At 48.7% G+C, this 22,182-nt stretch overlaps 1 non-coding gene across 1 annotated transcript; it reads right to left on the bottom strand.

Moving 5' to 3' along the window:
* Positions 1–1,100: 1,100 nt before the first annotated feature.
* Positions 1,101–1,203, bottom strand: LOC114670642 (U6 spliceosomal RNA). Its single transcript, XR_003720343.1, has one exon. It is a non-coding gene; the product is annotated as a U6 spliceosomal RNA (small nuclear RNA).
* Between the last annotated feature and the right edge of the window lie 20,979 nt (positions 1,204–22,182).

Genomic DNA, 22,182 nt, shown 5'->3' with positions numbered 1-22,182 from the left:
CTTTACCTACAAAATATGTCCCAACTCTGACCAATTTTCACCTTCTCCTCTACTCTTGTGTTGGCACAACTGTATTCATTTCTCAGGGCTGCTATAACAAATTGTCCAAAACTGATGGCTTCAAACAACAGAATCTTTTTCTCCCAGGGTTCTGGAGGTGAGAGGTCTGAAATAAAGGTGTGGGCAGGGCCACCTTCCCTCTGAAGCCTCCAGGGGAGGGCCCCTCCTGGCTTCTTCCAACTTCTGGTGCTTCCTGGTGATCCTGGGCATCACTGCCATCTCTGCCTCCGTCTCCACATCCCCTCTCTCTGTGTATCTTCCTGTGGCTTCCCCTTTTTATGAGGATACCAGTCATTTAGGGTGGGTCCTAAATCCAGGATAATTTCTTCTCCAGATCTTTAACTACATCTGCAAAGACTCTAAGACCAAACAAGGTCACATTCTGAGATCCCAGGTGGACAAGAATTTGGGAGAAAAACTATTGAACCCAGCACACCAACTCACCAGCATCTTTTGTTTGACGATTTCTCTAGCCTCCAACTGTCTTGGGTTTCTGACCTTGACCCCCTACAGTCAATGTACAAGACAGTAGCCAAAGTGATCCTGGTGAAAATATCAGGTCTCATCCCTGCTGTGTCAACCCTCAAAGGTTCCCACCTCATCTGGAGCAAAAGGCAGACTTCTTCCGAGGGACCACGAGGTCCCACAGTCCTCCCAGTCCCTGCTTTGCAGCCTCTGCTGTCCCAGCTGTTCCTCCAATCTGTTGGGCACGGTCCCCCTCTCCAGGCCTTTGCACTTGGTAGCTTTTTCCTAGACTTCTGTTTCTTCTAAACTGGCTCTCTCCCCTCCCCTCCGTGAAACTTTCCAAAGCCCCAGAAATGCCCATTCGTGCCCCTTTTAATGTTTTCTCCGATGCGCTTCTCACCCCAGGAACACTCAGTGCATTTTACACATCCGTGGTGTGAGCTGTCTAGGTCCTCACCAGGATGAACTGCCTGAGGGCAAATCTCTTTCTGCTGTGTCCTCAGCACCCAGAACAGTTTCTGGCACACAACGGACACTCTATTGAGTTTTAAATTTTTTAATATATTAAATTTTAAAAATACATGGAATGGTTCATGAATTTGCATGTCATCCTTGTGCAGGGAGCATCTGATCTCGGTATCGTTCCAATTTTAGTATGTGTGCTGCTGAAGCTAACACAGGGTTTAAAGATGTGTTGAATGACTATGTTGAATGACTACATGAATGTACTTATGCCAGGAAACAAAACAGACGGTGCCCAGAGCCTGAAGCCCACCAATAAAGATAGTTGGGGAGAGGGCAAGAGTGGCCCAGCGACATACAATATGTTTTTAAAACGTGTATTCATTGCCATAGGGATATTTTTCCATCTATCAGACTGTCAAGAATGCAGAATACTAGCCAGAGGCCAGGCGCGGTGGCTCACATCTGTATTCCCAGCACTTTGGGAGACCAAGGCAGGTAGATCATTTAAGGTCAGGAGTTCGAGACCAGCCTGACCCACATGGTAAAACCCCGTCTCTACTAAAACACACACACACACACAAAAAAATAGCCAGATGTGGTGATGCATGCCTGTAGTCCCAGTTATTCGGGAGGCCGAGGCAGGAGCATCACTTGAACCCAGGAGGCAGAGGTTGCAGTGAGCCGAGACCGTACCACTGCACTCCAGCCTGGGGGACAGAGTGAGACTCTGTCTCAAAACAAAAACAAAAACAGAATGCTAGCCAGCTGCGGTGGCTCACGGCTGTAATCCCAGCACTTTAGGAGGCCCAGGTGGGTGGATTGCTTGAGCCCAGGAGTTTAAGACCACCCGGGGCAACATGATGAAACCCCATCTCTACAAAAAAATTAGCCAGGCATGGTATTGCACAACTGTAGTCCCAGCTACTTGGGAGGCTAAGGTGGGAGGATCACTTGAGCCCTGGAGGTAGAGGTTGCAGTGAGCTGAGTTCACGCCACTGCACTCCAGCCTAGGCAACAGAGGGAGACTCTGTCTCAAAAAACGTTTAAATTAAATTAAATTAAAATTTTAAAGGATTCAGAATAAAATTAAGAAAATATTAATCTACCTTGGCAAGAGCTGGAGACCCAGCCCTTGTGTGGGGCTGCTGGAAGGGGTTCTCAGGTCAGTGTCTCTGGGGGCCAACATGCTGTGTGGGGTGATCAAAAACCTTAGAGATGCACACACCTTCTTGGGCCAACCATGACACGTCTAAGATTCTTTTTTTTTTCTTTTTTTGTGAGACAGAGTCTTGCTCTGTCGCCAGGCTGAAGTGCAGTGGCATGATCTCAGCTCACTGCAACCTCCGCCTCCCGGGTTCAAGCAATTCTCCTGCCTCAGCCTCTCGAGGAGCTGGAATTACAGGCACCTGCCACCACGCCCAGCTAATTTGTATTTTTAGTAGAGAAGGGGTTTCACCATGTTGGCCAGGCTGGTCTCGATCTCCTGACCTCGTGATCCACCCGCCTCCGCCTCCCACGTGCTGGGATTATAGGCGTGAGCCACTGCACCCAGCATGCCTAAGATTCTCAATTCGTCTTTGGTGTCTTGGTCACACAGTGACTCCCTCTGGTTGGGTCTCACTTTTGTAAACTCCCTGGAGGCTCCAGTTCCATTTCCAGGGTCAGTTGGGACCCCATCTCAGCCTGGGAACCGTGGGGCTCTGAACTGCAGTTACTAGACAGATGACGACAGTACTTCCTGGGAGGCCTATTTGGAGGATTAAAATGTAATAATGGTCGCGCACGGTGGCTCATGCCTGTAATCCCAACACTTTGGGAGGCTGAGGCAGGCAGATAACTTGAGGTCAGGAGTTCGAGACCAGTCTGGCCAACACAATGAAACCCCATCTCTACTAAAAATACAAAAATTAGCCAGGCGTGGTGGCAGGCACCTGTAACCCCAGCTACTCAGGAGGCTGAGGCAGGAGAATCACTTGAACCCAAGAGGCAAAGGTTGCCGGGCGCGGTGGCTCAAGCCTGTAATCCCAGCACTTTGGGAGGCCGAGACGGGCGGATCACGAGGTCAGGAGATCGAGACCATCCTGGGTAACACAGTGAAACCCCGTCTCTACTAAAAATACAAAAAAACTTAGCCGGGCGAGGTGGCGGGCGCCTGTAGTCCCAGCTACTCGGGAGGCTGAGGCAGGAGAATGGCGTGAACCCGGGAGGCGGAGCTTGCAGTGAGCTGAGATCCGGCCACTGCACTCCAGCCTGGGTGACAGAGCGAGACTCCGTCTCAAAAAAAAAAAAAAAAAAAAAAAAAAAAAGAGGCAAAGGTTGTAGTGAGCTGAGATCACTCCACAGCACGCTAGCCTGGGCAACAGAGTGAAACTCGGTCTCAAAAAAAAAAGTAATAATGGATATAAAACATTTGGCCTGGACCCTGGTGCATACTAAGTGCTTAATACACAGTATCTGGGCTGGGAGCAGTGGTTCACGCCTATAATCCTAGCACTTTGAGAAGCTGAGGTGGGCCGATCACCTGAGGTCAGGAGTTCAAGACCAGCCTGGCCAACATGGTGAAACCCTGTCTCTACTAAAATTATAAAAATTAGCTGGGCATAGTGGTGCATGCCTGTAATCCCAGCTACTCAAGAGGCTGAGGCAGGAGAATCACTTGAACCCAGGAGGTGGAGGTTGCAGTGAGCCGAGATTGTGCTACTGCACTCCAGCCTGGGCAACAGAGTAAGACTCCGCCTCAAAAATAAAATAAAATAAAATAAAATCTGTTGTTATTTTAATCCTTTTAAATAATTATTTAAATGGTATAATTTGCCATTTAAACTTTTTTCCCCCCAAATCAACTGCTTGGCCAATGACCTCCAAGGTTCCTGTCAATGTTGACAGTCAATAAAGCTCTAACGAGCCTCACCCTTGGGCACAGCCCTGTCCTACCTCCTCTGGTTACTTTGGCTTGAGGAATTTTGATTGTGAGCTAGACAATGCCAGCCCCACCCAGAATGCAGCTTCCCCCATCCCCGGCCCTGGTGTGTCAGGCGCAAGTGGAGGTCCCAGGCTTCAGAGCCACCATAAAGCCCATCCATCATAGGCTTTGGAACTCCAAAACAGGCCACCTCCAGGGACACACCAGCCACAGGACCCTACCTGAACAACTTGGGGCCCATCGAAATGACACCAAGAGCAGCTCCCATGGAAATTTCCTTCCCTAGGCCTCCCTGCGTGGTCTTACTTGCACACAGCTGGTTTATTGAGCCTTCTCTAACTTGGTAAACTTTGCTGAGGCCCAGTCCTGGGAGTTTTACACCATCCCGTCTTGATTCCTCACCCTGCTCCTGAGCTCATCCAACTCATCAGCAAGTTCTGTCAGTTCCGCCTTCAAAATACTTCCCAGGTCCTTCCGGCCCTCCATCATGGCTCCTACCAGCTGGTGAGCCACCATCTCTTGCCTCAGCGCCTGCGTGGCTTCCTACCAGGCTCCTGGCTTCCACTCTTACCCACAGTGGTTCATTCTTCATGCAAAGTGGTTTTTTAAAATGAAAGCCATGGCCAGGCGTGGTGGCTCATGCCTATAATCCTAGCATTTTGGGAGACTGAAGTGGGCAGATCTCCTGACATCAGGAGTTCCAGACCAGCCTGGCCAACATGGCAAAACCCCGTCTCTACTAAAAATACAAAAATTAGCCGCGTATGATGGCGCGAGCCTGTAATCCCAGCTACTTGGAAGGCTGAGGCACAAAAATCGCTTGAACCTGGGAGGCAGAGGTTGCAGTAAGCCGAGATTGTACCACTGCACTCCAGCCTAGGTGACAGAGTGAGACTCCATCTCAAAAGAAATAAAAATAACACATAAATAAATATGAACGCCAGTCATGTCTCTCCCTGCTTGTAACTCTGCAACAGCTCCCTACAACATCAAGAGTAGAATTTCAATTCCGTTCTAGGACCCAGAAGCCTCCAACTCCCTCCGGCCCCATCCCAGTCTACTCTTCCTCCAGCCTCCAGGCCTTCTGCTCCCTGAACTTGTCCTTGATAGCCCTTCTGTCACCAGCTCTGCACCAAGGGCTCTGCTCAGCCACCAGCCCAGGTGTTGTCTCCTGGAGAGGACTCCCTGAACACCTGTGGAAAGCAGCACCTCAGCCAGGCACGGTGGCTCACACCCGTAATCCCAACACTTTGGGAGGCTGAGCTAGGCAGATCACTTGAGCCCAGGAGGTCAAGATCGGCCTGGGCAACACAGCAAGACTCCATTTCTACAAAAAAAATAAAAAATAAAAAAATTAGCTAGTGTGGTGGTGCATGCCTGTGGTCCCAGCTGCTTGGGAGGCTGAGGTGGGGGGATCACTTGAGCCTGGGTGGTCCAGGCTGCACTCCACTCTTGTCTCGGTAACAGACTCTGTCTCTAAAAAAGAAAGAAAGCAGCACTTTCAGCAGGCCCATTCATGCACACCGGAGTGTGAATAGGGCCCTGGGATGAGGGTAACACAGTGGGGTTCATTCACCAAAGTGAAATGCAATTTGGCTTTTAGGGGTCCACCCATAAGATACTCCATGAAGCCACCCGAACAAGCAGCTCCTTTTATTCATTTATATATTTATTTATTTATTATTTATTGAGATGGAGTTTTGCTCTGTCACCCAGGCTGGAGTGCAGTGTTGCAGTCTCAGCTCACTGCAACCTCTGCCTACCAGGTTCAAGCAATTTTCCCTGCCTCAGCCTCCCAAGTAGCTGGGATTACAGGCACCCGCCACCACACCCGGCTAATTTCTATAGTTTTTAGTAGAGACAAGGTTTCGCCATGTTGGCCAGGCTGGTCTTGAACTCCTGACCTCAGGTGATCTGCCCGCCTCTGCCTCCCAAAGTGCTGGGATTACAGGTGTGAGCCACCACACCCGGCCAGCTCCTTTATTTATTTATTTATTTATTTATTTATTTATTTATGAGACAGAGTCTCGCTGTCACCCAGGCTGGGGTGCAGTGGAGCGATCTCACCTCACTGCAACCTCCCGCTCCTGGGTTCAAGCAATTCTCCTGCCTCAGCCTCTCGAAGTAGCTGGGATTACAGGCACCCGCCACCATGCCTGGCTAATTTTTGTATTTTTAGCACAGATGGGGTTTCACCACGTTGGCCAGACTGGTCTTGAACTCCTGACCTGGAATGATCCACCCACCTCAGCCTCCTAAAGTGTTGTGATTACAGGCGCGAGGCACTGCGCCCGGCCCAGCAGCTCCTTTGTAACAGCAGGGGATAAGAAACATCCCAAACCCTGTCAGGAAAAGATGAGTTATATGTGTGTCACCCTCCAGGCACACACCCAAGGACACCTTCAAAACAAGTCAGCTCTATTTGAAAGGAAAGGAGCCATCCACGTGAAAACTCCAGTGAAGAGAGTGAGGTGCCAGGTGGTGTGTGCCATACACCGACATTTGGGTTAAAAAAGTAAATACATGGAGTTGTGTGTATGTGCCTAAAGTAGCTTTGCACACACCTAATTGGTGATGAGGTTTGTCTCCAGCCAGGGAAGCAGGTGGCCTGGGGGTCAAGCATGGGAGGAAAACGCACTCCTTTCTGTGGCGCCGTTTGCTGCATTTTATTTTATTTATTTATTTATTTATTTATTTATTTATTTATTTTTATTTTTTTTGAGGCAGTCTCGCTCTGTTCCCCAGCCTGGGTGACAGAGCAAGACTCTGTCTAAAAAAGTTAATAAATACAAAATAAATACATTTTAAAACTTTTTTTCTTAAAAAGATTCATTTGGCCAGGCGCGGTGGCTCACACCTGTAATCCCAGCACTTTGGGAGGCCAAGGCAGGCATATCATGAGGTCAGGAGTTCAAGACCAGCCTGGCCAAGATGGTGAAACCCCATCTCTACTGAAAATACAAAAATTAGCCTGGCGTGGTGGCAGGTGCCTATAATCCCAGCTACTCGGGAGGCTGAGGCATGGAATTGCTTGAACCCAGAAGGCACAGGTTGCAGTGAGCCGAGATCACGCCACTGCACTCCAGCCTGGGTGACAGAACACAACTATCTCAGAAAAAAAAAAAAAAAAAAAAATGTCTACAACAGTGGCTGGCACATGCCAAGTGCTCAAGAATATAAGTTCTTCCATTCGAGGGCACCATAGCTTATGGCTGGCATCATAGCTTATGGCTGGCACTGAGCTCACTGTTTAAGCACGACCCCTAGAAGTAGCCAGGTCTACTCTTGAAGCTGACTCTGCTCTACACCAGCCAGGTGAGCTTCGACAACTCGGTGACCTCCGGCCAAGCCTCCAGTGCCACATCTGTAAAATGGGCTAAAATAGGGTTACTGCGAGAATTAAATGACATAAGGCAGGTATGTTTTCTGTTCTTCTGTAGATTCTCTTATAATAGTACTGATTGTTATTTTTTAGTGTTTTAACTCTACCTAGTTTCTCTAAGTTTGAAATGATACACATCATCCAGGCATGGTGGCTCCCGTGTGTCATCTCAGTACTTTGGGAGGCCAAGGTGGGAGGATTGCTTGAACCCAGGAGCTTGAGGCCAGCCTGGGCAACACGGTGAGACTCCATCTCAAAATATCTAAAAAAAAATAATAAATTTAATTTAAAAAAGTAAAAGAGACAAAGTGAAAGGTCAGCCTCCATGTCATCCACGACCCTCCGCCCCCAGTCTCAGTCCCACAGTCCCCGCCCCAGCAGTAACCTCTTAGTGGGTGCTTGTCTAGCATCCTTAAAGATATTCTAAGTAGAAACAGGCATGTTACCTGCAGTACTTTTTTTTTTTTTGAGACTGAGTCTCACTCTGTTGCCCAGGCTGGAATGCAGTGGCATGATCTCGGCTCACTGCAACCTCCGCCTCCCAGATTCAAACATTTCTCCTGCCTCAGCCTTCCGAGTAGCTGGGATTACAGGCGTGCACCAGCATGCCAGGCTAATTTTTTGTATTTTTTTATTTTTTAGTAGAGACGGGGTTTCACTGTGTTAGCCAGGATGGTCTCGATCTCCTGACCTCGTGATCTGCCTGCCTCAGCCTCCCAAAGTGCTGAGATTACATGCGTGTGCCACCACACCCAGCCTACCTGCAGTACTTTTGTCAAAAATAAAGACATTGGCCGGGCACGGTTCAAGAATCACTTGAACCCGAGAAGCAGAGGTTGCAGTGAGCCGAGATTGCACCACTGCACTCCAGCCTGGGTGACAGAGCAAGACTCTGTCTTGAAAAAAAAATAATATATAAACATTTTAAAAAGTAAAACAATTAAAATGATATTGTGACACCTTAAATCATTCTGTCATTGACTAGAATTAGTTAGCATCAACAAATAGAGAAAACAATAATTAAAAAGAAAGAGTTGAGAAAATTCTGCCTTCCTGAAGATTTTCTTAAATGGTTGGTGCCTTCCACCATTAAATTTTTTTCTGTCTTGTGGGAGAAGACTACTCATGGATATTAGCAGTAGAATAGTGTCTTCTGCTTGCAGAAAATTAGTATTCCTGGACCAAAGAAGAAAAGAAACAGGAGAGAATGAAGACCCCCATGGCTCAGAGTGCGGTGGATGCTGTGGGGAAGGGGCGGTTCCCTCCAAGTGGGCTGAGGACAAGAGCAGGGATGGGAGGGGGCTCCGGGCCAGGGGCTGTCACACCTGTATAAGGACACCCTTCACCTAACAAGGCCCCTCCATTTCTCCTTCTATCTCCCAGTTGGAAAAGTAAAGGGAAGACATACAGGAACTTCTGCAAGTTTACCTGAATCTACTGCAACACTGATCAGATGGAAATCAAGCTGAAAAACCCGATGGAAAATTGCCTCAGGTGAGAAACCACAGCACCAACTCCAAATTTAGAAAACAATTGCGGCCCACACGGTGGCTCACACCTGTAATCCCGGCACTTTGGGAGGCTAAGGCGAACAGATTACCTGAGGTCAGGAGTTTGAGACTAGCTTGGCTAACATGATGAAACCCTGTCTCTACTAAAAATACAAAAATTAGCCAGGTGTGGTGGATGCCTGTAGTTCCAGCTACTCGGGCGGCTGAGGCAGGGGAATGGTGTGAACCTGGGAGGCGGACCTTGCAGTGAGCCGAGATGACGCCACTGTACACCAGCCTGGGCGACAGAGCAAGACTCTGTCTCAAAGAAAAAAAAAAAATTGCATCGGGATGCAGCTGTTCTCCTCTCCCCGAATCTTTGCACAGGCTACCTTTATTCATTATATAAACATTACGTGAATTCTCTAATTATGAAAGTAACATGTATTTGTGTTTTAAATTCTTAGACTATATAAAATAATATCAGTAAAAAGTGATGTGATAATCCACCATGCAAAGTCAATTCTGTCCATGGGGCCAGGCACAGTGACTCACACCTATAATCTTAACACTTCAGGAGGCCGAGGCGGGTGGATCACCTCAGGTCAGGAGTTCAAGACTGGCCTGGCCAACATGGTGAAACCCCATCTCTACTAAAAATACAAAAATTAGCCAGGTGTGGTGGCAGGTGACTATAATCCCAGATACTCGGGAGGCTGAGATAGGAGAATCACTTGAACCCAGGAGGTAGAGGTTGCAGTGAGTAGAGATCATGCCACTGCACTCCAGCCTGAGCAACAGAATTAGACTCCATCTCAAAAAAAACAAAAATAAAAACAAAAACAAAAGCTGGGCGCAGTGGCTCGTGCCTGTAATCCCAGCACTTTGGGAGGCCAAGGCGGGTGGATCACTTGAGGTTAGGAGTTCGAGACCAGCCTGGACAACATGGTGAAGCACCATCTCTACTAAAAATCCAAAAAATTAGCCAGGCATGGTGGTGCTCGCCTATAATCCCAGGTACTTGGGAGGCTGAGGCAGGATAATCATTTGAACCCCAAAGGCAGAGGTTGCAGTAAGCCAAAATCATGCCACTGCACTCTAGCCCCGGTGACAGAGCGAGATTCTGTCTCAAAAAAAAAAAAAAAAAAAAAAAAAATTAGTTGGGCATGGTGGTGTGCACCTGTACTCCCAGCTACTGGGGAGGCTGCGCCAAGAGAATTACGTGAGACTCTGTCTCAAAAGAAAAAAAAAAAAAAAAGGCCTCCAGATTTTTTTTCTATGTTTGTGACAGCATTTCTCAACCTCTGGACTGACATTTGAGGTTGGATAATTCTTTGATGTGGGGAGATGTCCTGTGCATGGGTGGATGGGCAGCATCTCCCTATTATATAATAGTTGCAGTCCCCAAGCCCCACCCCACCCCCAAAGTTATAACACTGCCAAATGTCATCTAGAGAGAAATTCCACCCTCTCTCAGAGCCCTCATGCTCAAAGGTTGACTTCCTCCTGGTTCATGAAATAGGAACCACTGGGTCAAGCTGTGCCCCCACCCCCCAACCCCCACCCTTCTCCCAAGGGGAGATGGAAGAGAAAGAGGTGAATTGGTGGGAAGAGGACTGGGGCCTGCGAACAGAGTAATGACACAGTTCCTTGCGGCCATTATCACCATCTTCATTTTGGAAGAAATCCATCGGCCCCATGGTATCCTCCTCCAAGGCATTTGACCCAGGAGGCTGGCTAGCCATTCTGACTGAAGGAACATAAATTGGCAGCTCTCCCTCTGTCATCACCAAGACCTAGGAGAACTGCCGAGTGCCAGAAGCTGCTATGTATCGTTTACAACCGCTTGAAAAGTGCCAGAGGTAGCTCCCGTCCACCCGGCAGCAAGTTCCATCAGGTCCGTCAGCAAAACATGGCGGCACCCGGCTCCCCAACTCCCCTCTGCCACTCCAGCCTGCCCCCCACCTCCCTGGATCACTGCTGGAGTCTGGTAACTGGCCTCCCTGCATCCACACTAACCTATTTCTCCCACAGCAGAGGGAACTATCTGTTTAAAAGCCAAGTTCGATTTTATTTTTTCCTTGCTTAAAACCAAACGGCAACTGGAATAAAATCCAAGCCTCATGCGTTGACTCTGAGCACATCGTGTCCCCTGCGCTTCCCCACCTCTCATGCCTTGCTATCACTAATCTCTATTCCTCGTCTCTATTCCTGAGCATCTTTCCACCCAGGCCACTTATGGCTGGCTCACTCCCATTTTTCAGGGCTTAAAAAAAATGCCCCCTCTTTTGAGAAGCCTTCCCTGACCACTCTCACTAAGGGACTCCCTGCCATCTCTGTCGCCACCACCTCCCCATTGCAAGTCCTCATTTTATTTGCACCGTGGTACTTAGCATGCTAGAAACTTCCCTCCTGCCTGATGTCTCCAGCTTCCCCCACTAGGAGGAAGGTCTGGGGAGCTTCTTGGATGCTTGTCTGCTCTTCCACTGATCAGCCTAGAAGCCTGGATGCCCTAAAACAAGCCCTTGCCAAGTGATTATTAATGAAAACTTAATGAAGGTTTAGAAGGTGTCCTAGATCTGAAACCTTAGCACCTACAGGATCCTTCAACTGGGCATCAATTTGGTCTTGTAAAAGACTCTGTAAGTTCTAAGTTTTCTGTAAAATAATGGCCTCCAACCATGTCATTACAGAGCTGAGGGAGGGAGGGGGAACTCGCAGTCTGGAGCTGATCCCAGTGCATCAGAGTAAACTGCAGCTACGGGTAGAGAGGATGCTGGTGAGGTCCCCTAACTCAGGACAGATGCTGGAGGGGTGGCCAGGGCATTGGCACTAAATAAGAGCAAGGCCAGCTCTCAGCCCAACTGCCAGTTTCCTGAGCCATTTAAGGCACAAAAGTTCTCCTGACACCTTGCAAATCCTTCTGGCAAGAGAGGGGTTAATAATACTAGCAGCTGCTATGTGCACAGCACCCACCAGCAGCCGGCCAGATGCTGCAAGCTCTGTAGCCACCACCATCTCATCTGTCGCCCCAACATCCTCACAGGGGGTATGACTAAGATCCTCAGTTTAGACAGGAGGCAATTGGCTCAGAAAAGTGAAGAAACTTGCCTGAGGTCACACAGCCAGGAAGTGACTGAGCCCCACCTCAACCAGCCAGCCCAGCTGCCTGGAGAGGCAGAGGAGCTCTCAACCTCATCCCTCAAACTCAGCCGTGTCTGACCTGGGAATGTTCAGGATCCTAAGTCCCTTTGCAGCTCTAAGCTTTTGCATTTGCACCTAAAATGGGACTAACATTTCCTATGATGCTCAAATTTCATTTATTCTTGCAACTGTTTTACTAATTACTTAGCAACCGCTCTGTGCCAAGTAGTGCTCCAGGCCAGGGGCCAGAAAACTTGATCTGCCACCTGTCTGTGGATGAGACTGTGTGAGTTATTTTCACGGCACACTCTACAGAGATTCCAATATCCCCCCATCCCCACCAAAAATGTTTTTAACCTGTGATCTCACCATGGGGCAGGTTTTTTATTGTCTCATTAACCAGTAGTAACTTAGGGCAGGGGTTAGCAAACCTCATTTGGCCCATCACCTGTTTTTGCACAGCTCACAAGCTGAGAATGGTTTTTACTCTTGTTTTTTCCTTTTTTTAAAAAGTCAGGGTCTCACTTTGTTGCTCAGGCTGGAGTGCAGTGGCATGATCATAGTTTACTCCAGCCTCACACTCCTCAGCTCAAGTGATCCTTCCTCCTCAGCCTCCAAAGTAGCTGAGACTACAGGCATGCACCACTATACCCAGCTTATTTCGTTTATTTTTTTGTAGATGAGGTCTTACTATGTTGCCCAGGCTGGTCTCGACCTCCTGGGCTCAAGTGATCGTCCTACCTTGGCCTCTCAAAGTGCTGGGATTTAAAGGTGTGATACATTTTTTAATGGTTGAAAAAACGTTGAGGCCGGGCGCGGTGGCTCAAGCCTGTAATCCCAGCACTTTGGGAGGCTGAGGCGGGTGGATCACGAGGTCAGGAGATCGAGACTATCCTGGCTAACATGGTGAAACCCCGTCTCTACTAAAAATACAAAAAACTAGCCGGGCGTGGTGGTGGGCGCCTGTAGTCTCAGCTACTTGGGAGGCTGAGGCGGGAGAATGGCGTGAACCCGGGAGGCGGAGCTTGCAGTGAGCCGAGATCACGCCACTGCACTCCAGCCTGGGAGACACAGCGAGACTCCGTCTCAAAAAAAAAAAAAAAAAAAAAGAAAAAACGTTGAAAGAATATTTTATGACAAGTGAAAATTATGTGAAATTTACATTCTTAGCATCTGTGGATAAAGTTTTACTGGACACGGCCATGCCATTTTTTTGCACATGGTCTGAGGTTGCACTAGACCACCTGGCTTCTAAAGGCTGCGTGTGTGTGTGTGTGTGTGTATGTATATATATATATATATATATATATATATATATATATATATATACACACACACATTTTTTTTTTTTTTTTTTTTGAGACAGACTCTCACTCTGTCACCCAGGCTGGAGTACAATGCTGCAATCTCAGCTCACTGCAACCTCCACCTCCTGGGTTCAAGAAATTCTCCTGCCTCAGCCTCCTGAGTAGCTGGGGTTACAGGTGCCTGCCACCATACCTGGCTAATTTTTATATATTTAGTAGAGACAGGGTTTCACCATGTTGGCCAGGATGGTCTCAAACTCCTGACCTCCAGTGATCCGCCTGCCTCGGCCTCCCAAAGTGTTAGGATTACAGGCATGAGACACCATCCCCAGCTACATATATGTATTTTTCAGACAGCTTTGTCACCCAGGCTAAAGTTCAGTGGTGTGATCACAGTTCACTGTAACCTCCTCCTTCCAATCCTCCCACTTCAGCCTCCAAAGTAGCTAAGACTACAGGCGTACACCACCACACTCAACTAATATATTTTTTTTTTTTTTGGAGAGATGGGATCTCATCATGTTGCCCAGGCTGGTCTTGAACTCCTACGCTCCAGCATTCCTTCTGCCTCGGCCTCCCAAAGTGCTGAGATTACAGGCGTGAGCCACCACACCCGGCCCAAAGTCTCAAATATTTACCATCTGGCCCTTTACAAGAATAGCTTGCCGCCCTTGATTCTGGATCTTGTTGACATGCTGGTGACACAGGGCACCCCACATGGAGCTTACACTCTAGTCCAGGAACAGCCCATGCAAACATCAAAAGCTGAGGCAGACCATTCCAGATCCTGGTCTCTGCAGTGAAGATAGGAGAGAGTGACTTGGGAGCTGCTGTAGCCTGCAGGGTCTCTGAGGGGGTATGTCCAGCTCAGAGCTGCGTGAGGAGGCACAGGGACTTCCAGAAAGAATCTTTGAGGCAGGGGGACAGCAGATGCAAGATTCGGAGACAGGACCAAGCGTGATTCCACAATCGGCAGCAAGATGCACGGCTGGCATGGAATGGACAGGGGACCACTTGTAAGTAGGCCAGGTAAGGAGACTGGAACTTTCTTCCGAGCAGAATGAGACATGATTGCATAGTGTTAGGCAGTGGCATGACAAATCCTGGTTCCATTTCAACAGGATCCCTCAGGCTGCCTGATGGGAAAGGCCATATACACTCAGGAGATATGGCCAGACGGCAGATGCCAGTGACGTAGAGGAAGACGATGGGTGTGTGTGGGGAGGAGGAGACAGCTGCACTCAGTGTAATCTGGTTGTGGGGCCAGCAGTACAAGCTGATGCCTCCGATCCGGGCTCTCCAGAGGTTCAAATGAGGGAGCCACAGACTGATGGTGACTGAAAGCCACACACAGAGGCCACCTGACACCCCAGTGTGCTGGGCCCTTTCGCCTTCTCCATCTCACTCTCATTAGCCCCCCAACGACCAGCAGGTGGTCCTCGCAGACCCAACTGTAGAAAATGGCAGACCTGCCTAAGTTTCCAAGGGTGCCAAGGGTGATGCAGACTGTGACCCACCTCTCCATCAACCAAGGAGCAATTCTTATCATTGTTCTGCCTGAAACAAATCCTTCTGCTTTTATTCGATTCCTTTTGTTTTCTTCCTCAGATACCACACCATCTCCCCTTTCTGCCCTCTTATTATTTGATCCTCTCAATAACTTTGCAAGGGGCCAGGTGTGGTAATGCCAGCACTTTGGGAGGCCGAGGCAGGCGGATTACCTGAGGTCGGGAGTTTGAGACTGGCCTGACCAACATGGTGAAATCCCCTTCTCTACTAAAAATACAAAAATTAGCCGGGCATGGTGGCGGGTGCCTGTAGTCCCAGCTACTCGGGAGGCTGAGGCATGAGAATCACTTGAACCCGGAAGATGGAGATTGCAGTGAGCTGAGATCGCACCACTGAACTTCCGAGACTGCGCCACTACACCCTAGCCTGGGTGACAGAGAGACTCTGTCTCAAAACAAACAAACAAACAAAAAAAACTTTGCAAGGTAGGTAGGTACCATGTTATTTATAAACTCAGAAAAAAAAATAAGCAGAGATAAATGTGCAGCAGTGAGAGGTGCAGACTCCCTTAGTCATGAAGCTGTCAAGTGACAGAGCCAGGACTTAACCCCAAGCCGGGTTTTCTTTGATGCCAAAGTGAAAGTTGATTCTCATCAACCTCAACCTGGCAAGGGGTGAGAAGAGAAGGAACAAGAAAAAGGGAGAGGCTGGTTCCCAGGATCCAGTACCACATCAAAATCCCCAAGGTAACAAGATGATTTTCAGACCGTGGGGAAAGATGGTAAACCAACTATTCCTTTGCTATTTCCCCATCCACAACCCAAGCTCCCTGGGTGGAAAAAAGGCGGGAGATAAAAATGCCAACCACAGAACATTTGACTCAGACATCCCACTCTGAGGTATTTCCCCAGAAGAGAGGAAAGAATGCCGGGCGTGCTGGCTTACTCCTGTAATCCCAGTGCTTTGGAAGGCTGAGTCAGAAGGATCACTTGAGACCAGGAGTTCAAGACCAGGCCTGGGCAACATAGCGAGACCCTGTCTCTATACAAATAAAAATAAAAAATTAGCCAGGCATGGTGGTACGCACCTGTAGTCCCAGCTACTTGGGAGCTGAGGTGGTAGGATTGCTTGAGCCCAGGAGGGAGAGGCTGCAGTGAGCCATGATCACGTCACTGGATTCCAGCCTGGGTAGCAAAGGGAAACCCTGTCTCAAAAAGAAAAAAAAAGAAAAAAGGCTGGGCATGGTGGCTCACACCTGTAATCCCAGCACTTTGGGAGGCTAAGGCAGGCGGATCACTTGAGGTCAGGAGGTCGAGGCTAGCCTGGTCAACCTGATGAAACCCCATCTCTAAGAAAAATACAAAACTTAGCCAGGCGTGGTGGTGGGAACCTGTAATCCCAGCTACTCAGGAGGTTGAGGCAGGAGAATCAGTTGGATCTAGGAGGTGGAGGTTGCAGTGAGCCAAGATGGCACCACTGCACTCCAGCCTGGGCGACAGAGCGAGATTCCTTTAAAAAAAAAAAAAAAAAAAAAAAGGCCAGGCACAGTGGTTCACGCCTGTAATCCCAGCACTTTGGGAAGCCGAGGCAAGTGGATCACCTGAGGTCAGGAGTTTCAGAACAATCTGGCCAACATGGTGAAACCCCGTCTCTACTAAAAATACAGAAATTAGCCAGGTGTGGTGGTGCACGCCTGTAATCCCAGCTACTCAAGAGGCTGAGGCAGGAGAATCGCTGAGACGGAAGTTGCAGTGAGCCAAGATCCTGCCATTGCACTCCAGCCTGGGCAACAGAGCAAGACTCTCTCTCAAAAGAGAAAAAAAAAAAAAGCCTGGGCAAAGTGGCTCATGCCTGTAATCCCAGCACTTTGGGAGGCTGAGGCGGGTAGATCACGAGGTCGGGAGATCAAGACCATCCTGGCTAACACAGTGAAACCCCGTCTCTACTGAAAAAAAAAAAAAAATACAAAAAATACAAAAAATTAGCTGGGTGTGGTGGCAGGCACCCGTAGTCCCAGCTACTCAAGAGGTTGAGGTGGGAGAATGGCGTGAACCCAGGAGGCAGAGTATGCAGTGAGCCAAGATCACGCCATTGCACTCCAGCCTGGGCGACAGAGCAAGACTCCATCTCAAAAAAAAAAAAAGAAGAAAGCACATGTCTACAGAGATGCACACAGGAATTCTCAGCAGCTGTATTTGTAAAAGACAACAACTGGAGAACTGGAGACAACCCAAATGTCCATCAACTGGGGATTAGATAAACAAATTGTGGCATAGCTGCATAGCTGTACAACGGGGTAGTGCTTGCCAATAATAAGAACAAACTTCAGATACAAGCAACAACTTGGAGATCTCAACTGCATTGTGCTGAATGAAAGCAGCCAGACAAAATAAAAATAACGCATTGTCTCTTTTTTTGTATGCTTCTGTTTATGTACAATTCTACGAAGGCAAATGAATCCGAAGTGGCAGGAAGCAGGTCAGTAGTTGGCTGGGGGCAGAGTTGTGAGGAGGGGTGGAAGGAAGGATGATAAAAGAACACAAGGGAACTACATTTCGGGGCGACGGGTGTGTCCATTACGTTGACTATGGTGATGGTTTCACAAAACACTAAATTGTGGTGGATGTGATTGCTCACACCTGTAATGCCAGCACTTGGGGAGGCCGGGGCAGGAACATTCCTTGAGCTCAAGAGTTTGAAACCAACCTGGGCAACACAGGGAGACACCACCTCTACAAAAAATCAATTAGTGGGTGTAACAGTGCACACCTGTAGTTCCAGGTGCTCAGGAGGCTGAGGCAGGAAGATTACTTGAGCCCAAGAGATCAAGGCTGCAGTGAGCTGTGATCACATCACGAAATGCCAGCCTGGATGCCACAGTGAGACTCTGTCTCAAAACAAAACAAGACAAAAACACAAAATTGTGTATTTATTCTTGTTGTACCATTGTCTTTTTCTTTTTTCTTTTCTGTTTTTGACACAGTCTTGCTGTTGTCGCCCAGGAGTACGGTGGCACGATCTCGGCTCACTGTGCAACCTCCACCTCCTGGTTCAAGTGATTCTCCTGCCTCAGCTTCTTAAGTAGCTAAGATTACAGGTGTGTGCCACCGTGCCCAACTAATCTGTTGGGTTTTTTTGTTTGTTTGTTTGTTTTTTTGAGACAGAATCCCGCTCTGTCACCCAGGCTGGAGTACAGTGGCACAATGTTGGCTCACTGCAACCTCCGCCTCCCGGGTTCAAGCAGCTCTTCTGCCTCAGCCTCCTGAGTAGCTAGGATTACAGGAGTGCGTCACCACACCCAGCTAATTTTTGTATTTGTAGTAGAGATGGGGTTTCACCATGTTGGTCGGGCTGGTCTCAAATTCCTGACCTCATGATTCGCCTACCTTAGCCTCCCAAAGTGCTGGGATTACAAGCATGAGCCACCATGCCAGACCAGACCAGCTAATTTTTTTGTGTTTTTAGTAGAGATGGGTTTCACCATGTTGGCCAGGCTGGTCTCGAACTCTTGACCTCAGGTGATCCACCTACCTTGGCCTCTCAAAGTGCTGGGATTACAGACCTGTTTTTTTTTTTTTTTTTGAGACGGAGTCTTGCTCTGTCGACCGGGCTGGAGTGCAGTGGCCGAATCTCAGCTCACTGCAAGCTCCGCCTCCCAGGTTTACGCCATTCTCCTGCCTCAGTCTCCCGAGTAGCTGGGACTACAGGCGCCCACCACCTCACCCGGCTAGTTTTTTGCATTTTTTAGTAGAGACGGGGTTTCACCGTGTTAGCCAGGATGGTCTCGATCTCCTGACCTCGTGATCCGCCCGTCTTGGCCTCCCAAGGTGCTGGGATTACAGGCTTGAGCCACCGCGCCCGGCCTACAGCGTTTATGTCTGTGCCAAAAATAATTGAGGGTTCCACGCAACTATGGGCTCTAAACGTAAGAGTTACTTTTTGTAAAGCCTAAGGTCAAGTGTGTTTCTGCAGAAGATCATGTTCCATGTTACTAGTGGACAGAGACTTTCAAGGTATGATCTGCCTTGTATCACTATGGACCTTGCGCGTGACAGCAGTCTGTATTGGCACACCTGGGAGGGGCGAGGTTTTGATGACTCCAAGTATCATCAAGCCTCCCAGGGTGGTGACCTGCAGATTTCAGAAAAGTGACTGAGGACTACTGTCAACTGGAAGAGAAACCCAGGGTATACTGAGATCTGAAAAAGGTAAGTCAACAATTACCATTATCAGCTGGACGCAGTGGCTCATGTCTGTAATCCCAACACTTTGGGAGGCCAAAGAAGGGCAGACCACCTGAGGTCAGGAGTTCAAAACCAGGCTCACCAACATGGTAAAACCCTGTCTCTACTAAAAATACAAAAATTAGCTGGGCATGGTGGTGCATGCCTGTAATCCCAGCAACTTGGGAGGCTGAGGCAGAAGAATCGCTTGAACCCAGGAGGCAGAGGTTGCAGTGAGCTGAGACTGCGCCATTGCACTCTAGCCTGGGCAACAGGGGTGAAACTCCGTCTCAGGGGGGAAAAAATTACCATTATCATCCAAGAGCAAGATCTACTCCTGGGAAGAGTAGTATCCACGTATTGCAACATCAGAATGCCAAAAGCAAACCCTTTATCTCCAACCAGGGGGAAAACCCGTAATGCCCACTGAGCTCAGCTGGCTAGGGAGGACTCTGCTAAGGGTCCCGACTTCACTCCATCACCTGTCAAACACAAGCAAAAGAATCTCAGGGCTGTTCTTCCCCTTTGTGGCATCGGCAGCTGTTTCCAAGTTCTTCATGTGCTTGTTAAGGAAGGCAAATTAAACTGCCACTCCATGACACCCCCTCCCAACTTGCAAAAGGAAAAGACTGGAAAACACTCAGAAGTCCTCGGAAGGAACAGCAACCTCCTTAGTCAGGCACAGCAGCCAACGTTTCCCCAGGGAATCTCGACGGGCTCCAGAAACCCAACCGCTGCCACGTCATCAGAGAAGTTACTCTTTGTTTCTCACCCACCCATGATCCTACCTTGTTTTGTTTTTTAACATTCAAATATAGGAACCTTAGGTCTCAGAGCTTACCCTGACACTAGACCCCCAAAAAGAAAAGAATGACGGCCATTGAATGGAATCATTTCAGTGAAAACCAGACCAGTCATCCCTCTTCTAACCCACAACTTAAATTGTGCACACGTGGAAGGTAAAACAACCGAGAGCTGCTATTGGAACACTCTCTCTGCCCTTTCAGGAAATCTACAGGTGCCCTATCTGCAGGGCCCGGGACACCTTCCAAGTGCCAGGTACCGAGATGGCCAAGTACCCAGTCAACAGATGGGCAATCCTGCTGACACAGTCTCTCACATAAGAGGAACTCTAGGCAGCATGTACCTTCAGACAACTGATGGAGTTTCTTTCAGTGCAACCAGGGAAAAAAAGGAAGCATATCTTCATTTCTTCTGTCAGAGGGCCAAGACGTCAGTGATATGATGTGCCTCCACAGCCAGTGTGCCACAACAGCACAGGGAAGACGGACAGGGAAGGTGATCCTCACTCATATGGGGCTTGAAACAAAACCCACCCTGGGCCATGAGAAGCAAGGGGTCCACCAACCTAATGCCAAAGGGCACTGCACCCTTCTTTCACAAGTAAGCAAGAGTTTCCAGGAAAATCTGCAAGGGAGCTAATGTTTCAGTAGGATCCTCTTGAGGGGGCCTGGTTTTGGGCCACAGCATCAGCTCAGGTGTTGGGAAGAAAAACTTATTATTGTGCATCAGACCCAAGAGCTCAGTGGCAGTGCCCAGACTTCCAGCGGGGATGCGGAGAAAGAACCAGGCAAGTAAGAAGCACAGCTTATGATTCACTTCAATCCCTGGTTGATTTTGGGGCATTTCCAGAACACTGTCTGCGTTGCAATTCGGCACAGCTCCTAAAAGCCAGACTCTGGTCCAAAAGCAAGTCAAGATGCTGATAATAGAACAGCCCTTTTTCCTTCAGCCCTTTACCCCCGTAACTTCCTCTTAACACTCAGCATTTCAAGCCTTGATTGAGAAATAACTGCCAACCTAAGGTCTCTTTTCACTGCTCCAAAGCAAAGCAATTGTGATCTTGTCATATCAACCAGATAAATCCAACTTAATGGGAATGTTTGGTGGCCAAGGACGAGATGCCAAGAGCAAAGTATTGGGTTGGCAGAGTTTAAGTTACTTAAAAACATCCAATGCCAACATTAAGTCAGGAATCGCTGGGCATTTGGTAGAGAATTATGAATTAAGGATTATAAAACTGGCATTGAAGCAATGGCCTTATCCAATGGGGAAAAACCTATGGCTCCCAGTTCCCTTTGAAGCCAGGTCACACATGGCAAGCTCTAAACACATCGCTTCCTGGAGGAGATGCCAAGTCGCTTCAACTGGAGATCGAGTACCCGCAGTGTGCATCGCAAACACCCAGCAAGTACATTACCCCTGCCAGACTCCTCTGCTCCCAGAGTAGCACAAAGCCGCAATCTCTGGTTTACCCTGCAGGCAGACGAAATGAAGAGGATGTCCTGGGTGGATGAGCACGATCTCATTTCCAAAGAGAACTTAGATGAATGGAAAACACTGACATGTGGCCGGGCGCGGTGGCTCAAGCCTGTAATCCCAGCACTTTGGGAGGCCGAGACGGGCGGATCATGAGGTCAGGAGATCGAGACCATCCTGGCTAATACGGTGAAACCCCGTCTCTACTAAAAAAATACAAAAAACTAGCCGGGCGAAGTGGCGGGTGCCTGTAGTCCCAGCTACTCGGGAGGCTGAGGCAGGAGAATGGCGTGAACCCGAGAGGAGGAGCTTGCAGTGAGCTGAGATCCGGCCACTGCACTCCAGCCTGGGTGACAGAGCAAGACTCCGTCTCAAAAAAAAAAAAAGAAAACACTGACATGCTACACTTCCACTGCTTGCATTCGAGTGAATGCCAAGTCCTCCTAAGAAACACCTACTTAGCCAGGCGTGGTGGCTCACACCTGTAATCCCAGCACTTTGGGAGGCCAAGGCGAGCAGATCACCTGAGGTCAGGAGATTGAGACCAGCCTGGCCAACATGGTGAAACCCTGTCTCTACTTAAAATACAAAAATTAGCCGGGCGTGGTGGTGCGCACCTGTAATCCCAGCTACTCGGGAGGCTGAGGCAGGAGAATTGCTTGAACCTGGGAGGCGGAAGTTGCAGTGAGCCGAGAACGTGCCATTGCACTCTAGCCTGGGGGAGAAGAGTGAGACTTCACCTTAAAAAAAAAAAAAAGAAACACCTACCCAAAGAAAATCCATAATCATTTCACTTCCATTCTTGACCAGTGTACAGTATACTGAGTACGGTATGTCAGTGTACCTGTTCTCAATAGAGTAACCTTCCATGAGACATTGTTCCCAAAACACCGGCCCCTCTTAGAGTCAATAAACTGTCCCTCAGGCATTTCCC

This window comes from Macaca mulatta, chromosome 10, assembly GCF_049350105.2.
Source record: "Macaca mulatta isolate MMU2019108-1 chromosome 10, T2T-MMU8v2.0, whole genome shotgun sequence".
Lineage (NCBI taxonomy): Eukaryota > Metazoa > Chordata > Mammalia > Primates > Cercopithecidae > Macaca > Macaca mulatta.
Note: the sequence above shows the minus strand (reverse complement) of the source record. Positions and strands in the feature narration are given on the sequence as shown.